Genomic DNA, 6,490 nt, shown 5'->3' with positions numbered 1-6,490 from the left:
GATTTATCGATTTACTTGCTTTCTTGGGTTGATGTTGGTTACAGTAAAAGAGAAAGGATGTGTTTATTAATTGTTTGGGTAAGTACAGTGTGATTTTTGTGGTTACATAGAAATAGAATAATGTTTTCCAATGATGTTTTAGATGAGAAGGAAGTCATAGATTCTATTATTCTGAGGTCTTGGAAATGACTATCACTTGTTAGTAAATGAGAAACTATATTTTTAGCAGATTGGTATCTGAACCCACGAAATTGCTTCCGTCTTAACTTTACATAAGTATGTTTCTAGTTTTATTTTTCTGAATAAGTATTGATTTTTTTTTCTCTATGTATATGGGTTTTAAGTTTCCCTTGAACTCTCTCTAATAATATATATTTTACTTAAAAAAAAAAAATCTCTTAATTCATATCCTACATTAACTGAGGCTATAGAGACACAGTACATTTCCAAATATAAATTATTTTTTTTTTACTTAAACTAGGAAAACATCCAAACTTATAATTATACTTAGGTCTTAAAATCTAAATTTGGAGAATTAATTATTCTATAGCCAATTTCTAACATATAGGAAAAATTTAATCTACAAAGGTTTCTAAAACAAAGTCCTCCCTCCTTTTTATGAGAATAAATTTGATTCCAATAAATTAAATGAAATATTTTACTACTAATGGAACCCATATACAAATCATTTTATACTTAATTTAAAAATTTCAATAAAATGCTTTTGATTTAACTCAATTAATATTTTTGAAGAGTTATTTTAAAATACATGAGAAAGCTGAAACTGAACGGCCTTGTATGAGAGTAAAGGTTAAGATTGGACAACGTGACAGGCCCAAACAAAAAACTCCACGCGAGTCAACTTATAAGAGTTCACATTATATGCAGATTATTACTATTAACATCAAATTTGAAAGCATTACACTTTAAAACAAATGTAGCCTCCTTCATTCACGTGGTTTAGCCTACATTTTCATCGTTAATTATGTCAATTTTTGGCTCAACGTTTCGCTTGTCTTGAATCATCTCGTCTAGCTTGTCATTTGCGTAAACTACATTTTTTTGTGAATCTACGCATATTAATCGTACACAACACTTCAACTTATTATTTGTATAGATATTACAATTGACTAGTTATACATATTTTGTATTTATAATATTATACAATAGAGTAGTTGAAGTGCAATATTCTTTTTTAATTTTATACTTTAAGAATTTATAATCTTAAACTATATCTATTTATTCAAAAATATTTAAGTTGTATATTTTATATTAATATATGGTATACATATTATTGAATTATTATATATCATAGTATTATTATTAAATTTTATATTTTAAGTATTAATATTAAAACTATTTTTATTTATTAAAAATATTTAAGTTATATATTTTAAATTAAAATAAGGTACAAATATTATTAAGTCATAATATATATATATATATATATATAAAAAGTACTATCAACTAAAAAATTTAATAAATAAAAATAAAAAATTTCACTTAGACAAAACTAAATCAACTTAATAGTATGGTTCTCTTCCACCTTTAATAATAGTGAAATAAGTTAATTACACTACATATTATGTTGAGTATTTTGCAAATGTGCTCCCAAGCTTCTATTTATTTAGTACTCATCATTTTATCTAACATGTTTTGTAGTATGGTAGCAATCCTCTCAAACTTTGTCTATATTTAAAAAAATATCAAATGAGTTAAAAAATATCATAATAATATAATATATAACAAATAAAAAAATATAAATATATTATAACAAGGAACCTAAGATGAGTGACACTAATGTTATCCTTTGTCACCCTCCTAGGATCTATGTCTAACACCCTAATAGGTTGTGCCTCATACGGTAGTAGAAGATAAAAGTGAGAGATCCTATGAAATTAATGCATGTATCCATTAGCTCACTATTTTACTTGTGTGACTGTTTCTGAATCAGAGAAATTATAGAGGTTTTTTAGGAGGGATTACAAGTAGAAATCTAGGTTAGTAGACTTCTGAAGCACACATCCATTCTTCTTCGATCTCCCTATATATATTGTCCATTTGTCCTATCCCATAATAAACCCTTGTATTCTTCATTAAGACACTGACCATGGCTTCCTCTCCTCTTGACATCCTATCCATTTATAGTTCTACTTCTCATTCACTCCAACACTTAACTTTCCTTTTCCAGAGGGCATCATCATAAGAAGCAGCCTAAAGTGACATCTTTCTTCTTCGTAGGAGTCCTCTTTTCTTGCTCCTTTCTATGTAGAGTTGTTTCTCATTAAGCTCGATGAGATAAGAACTCTGTTAATAACTTTTACTCAACAGTTAACGGGGTCGCTACATTAGAAACCACTTTGCCTTCCCCTAGTATGTTGGATACTGTGTTTGTTTCTTCTGAGCATCTTCTGCCTCTTCCCATTAAGAGTCCCTGTCAATCTATTTGAATATACTTTTATTTTTTCCCTAGGTTATTGTACTTTCTTTTTCTATTTTACCCTTACTTTATTATTCAGTTCCCAAGAATGACTTAAGGCTCATAAGTTTCCTAGTCAATTAAATGGTCAAGACATGCTATCAATGGTGATCAATCTCATTTACACTAAGCATAGTAAGCAAAGGTGACCATAAAATGCTCTACACATGATCATATTAACACAACACTCCCTCTAATAAATGACCATGCATGTAAGGCCAACACCTAATATATTCAAACAAAAAAAAAAGATATTTCTTCAAATGCATAATGCGCTCTATGACTGATATATAAGATCCAACACACATTATTATTATGATCTAATCAAGAAAAGAGAGAAAAGGCATCAATTCACCTACACCTTTCACAAGTGTCCATCGCATGGTTAAAGGAGAAGTATCAATGGTGAATGTTGAGACATAAAGCTTGAAAAGTACTAAAAAAAAGTCATGCCTACAACATTATTAAAGAAAATTTAATATTTAATTAATTTATTTTACAAAAGTAAAGCATAATTAAAATAAATATATTAATATACCAATAAAAGTGTCATTTAACCTCTCATTTATCCAATTTGATGCATACTAACATCACTCAAATGCTCTCAAATGAATGCAAATATAATAGCCCCTCATGCAAACCAATTAACTATTGCTAAGTCGCGTAACTATTGCTAAGTTGCGAGATAACTTCAAGTAAACTATTGATACATAGGTTGCACTTTTATCAACAAATATAGTGTAACCTACCAAATGGAGTAGAAACGCTCATGTTGCGTACTTCAAATTGTCATCCTATTACTATATATAATAGACATTTTAGAGTTAATAAAAGTGTACATGTATCACATGTCATAGTCATTTCCATTTGTGTATTAGCACCAATATCGAGCAAGCAAGATAGACACATCAAAGTATGTGAAAAATTGAATTGCAATTGTTAGATGTTACAAAGATGACGTGTCATCCACTGTAATTGTCAACTCCATAAGGTAGGTAAATATTACTTGTATGTATATGCCATCTCTTAAGGCAAACAAGAGTCTTTTGTCCACTATCTGATAATTGTAATCTACTAAGGGTGTTAAAAAAAGTTTTTAACAATATTTTGCATGTACTTATGAGTTATTTTTAACTTATCAACTTTCTTATCATTAGTGACAACCTCTAGTTCACCACGATTTTGCAATGAATGCTTAAATATCACTTTACAAGAAAATAATAATAATAACCATGTTAAATAATATCATTGTTACCTCTTCATCCTATAATAACGAGCAATATGATATTTATAAGACCTCAATATAGATCTATCAATAGGCCTTCCTTTAAATTGCTTTATTATTGGCTCAAAAGGACTTGTAGGTAAAGATGGAAATAGGTCAAGTTATCTGACGATAGTCAACGATCTAATCTTTTTAAACTCTAATTCGACTTGACCTATTTAAGAAATAAGCTTAATTTATGCTTTGTAAAAGACTTAATTAAATAAATAGGTCAAACTTGAGCTTAAAAAAATTTATTAAGCATGATAAAATGACTTATATAGGAATCATTAAATTTATAATAATATATTAAATAATTTTGTATAAAAATTATAGTATTATATTAGATAAAATTTTATTATAAACTCTAATTCTTTTCGTTGGATTTGGAGAGTGCCCTTACTACATACCTTTTGAAAGAGAGTGTTGCTTGTTGGAGTCTTTTGCATTAATATCGCTTAATTTGTTTTGTACGCATAACTTTGATTTGTAGTTGTATTTGTTATATGTTTAATGATTTACTTATTTAAATCAAATATGTAGTTTAAAATTAATAAATAAGAATATATAATTTTATTACAAATATTCAAAGTGTTAAACTATTTTTTTATGACTTTTAAATGTAAGTCTTATAATTTTTATAGAAATATACTTTAAATGGTTTGACAGCCTATTTATAAAATGTTTAATAACTTATTAAAGGTTTCAATATGAAGTAAGTCATTAGAAAAACTAATAAATTGAATCAGACCTTTAAAAAGGTTAAGTTAAACTTGATAAAAAGTTTACGATAATTAATATATCAGACTCAAGTTTTAAATTTATTAAATAGATCATATCTATTTATGTAAAACCAACCTAGTCTAGTCTATATCTATCTCTATGTACAAGAACCTTTTCTTGTTCTACATCATGGTTTTATGCATCATGATTTTATTCTTTATGTATAAAAATTGTAAGATGTGTGTATCCTCTTCATATTCTAGTCATACCTACAATAAAAATAAAATTTTGAATCCTTTTAAGTATACAAATCTTCTTATCTAAGAAAACAATTGCAATAGAACAAAGACATTTTTTCATCAAACTAATAAATTGATTCTAATATACCCTTAAATAAAGTCTACAAATACACATCATTATTTCAATGCTCTTGCATTTCATACTTTAAAGTGAAAGAAAATAAAATTTGACAACCACCTTAACTTTAAACTTGTAATATTAATATGACTAAAAATCTTTAGTTTCTATAACATAAAATATTCTTATTCATAGCTATAGGCTGTTGCCATCCTCTTCTTACAATTTTAATTGCTAACCTTCTAGAAGTTAGTTTCGAAAGAAATTATTGAAAACTTAATTTTGGAATTACTGTTCATACGCTTCTGAAATTTATCTTCAGGAAGTCAAGAATTTTCGAAACTAATTATTATGGGAAACATAATTTAACCCACTTTCACAAATTATTTTTTGAAATAATGGAAACATAATTTAATTTATTTTTAGAAATTAATATCTAAAAGTTATGGATTACAAGCCTTTGAAACTTATTTTTCAGAACCATAATTTAACTTGTTTCTTGAAATTAATTATCAAAAACGCTATTTTTAAATTTTAATTTTTGAAATATTCTTATATCAATTTCCGAACTTAAATTCTGTAAGTCTTCGATGGTGAGATTCTTTAACTTTTTGTTGCCATTTTTTTCTGGTGACATATAGGGAAATATTATATCAACTCAATAAATAACTTACTTGGATAAATAATGTGCTGAAGGATCTCACAAAAACGTTGGTGGAACAACGAGGAGATATAATCCTTGGAAGAAAAAGAGTATGAGAAACTGGAGGAGAAGGTTGAAATTGAGAATGAAGAAGAATGTTGGAATAGGAACAAACAAAAGATTGAGTTTTAAAACTAATGAGAATATTTTTTTATTTTAAAATTAAGAAAAATTGACGTACATAGAAGTGAAAATAAGAAAAATAAATGGGTGTAAAAATAGTCATTTGGAGTAGTTAATTGAGATTTAAAAAGAAAAAACTTGTAGAAGCATTTAAATTGATTTCTTAGGATATTTTTTTTAACTTTAATCAATTTTGATATTATAAATAAAAGTTTACTATTTGAGAAGGAAAACATTAAAGAAATTATTCTCTATCACAATTCGTATGTATATATTAAAATTTATTAAAAATGACGTGCCAGTTACACTCTTGTGTTGTGATCAACTTCTTTTTATCAACATTTTTGTTAATTTTATTTTAAATTTTAGAGATCAAAATTATTACTTAAATTATATATATTTATTATGAAATAAAATATATTTATATTGTCTGGTTTACTGAACTAGTTCTTTAATGTGACTATTATTATTTACTATAATATTGAGCAAAGTGGCAACCTTAGTTTATATACAACGATATAACTCCAGTCAAAATCCCAATCCTATATTATTTTTGCACCATCCTTTGGTATGGGTTCTAGATAAATTCTACTTCTCTAACGTTTGAATTAAACACAGGAAATACTGTCAAAGTACAACTTCACTACGTAGCTGTTAACCAAATACAACTAGTTATGTTTTGTCCAAGTATTCCTCATTTATGTAAACATAAGTCTTCTACCAAGCCAAAAATAAAAAGATAGATGGAAATGGATCCTCTCAGTAATATTTTAATTTCATTAAATAATGTATTTTAATACATTTCAAGATTTAAAATTGCTTTCCTCCCGTAAAAGTTAAA

The sequence above is a fragment of the Abrus precatorius genome, unplaced genomic scaffold (genome assembly GCF_003935025.1).
Source record: "Abrus precatorius isolate BTA unplaced genomic scaffold, Abrus_2018 Scaffold10, whole genome shotgun sequence".
Lineage (NCBI taxonomy): Eukaryota > Viridiplantae > Streptophyta > Magnoliopsida > Fabales > Fabaceae > Abrus > Abrus precatorius.
Note: the sequence above shows the minus strand (reverse complement) of the source record.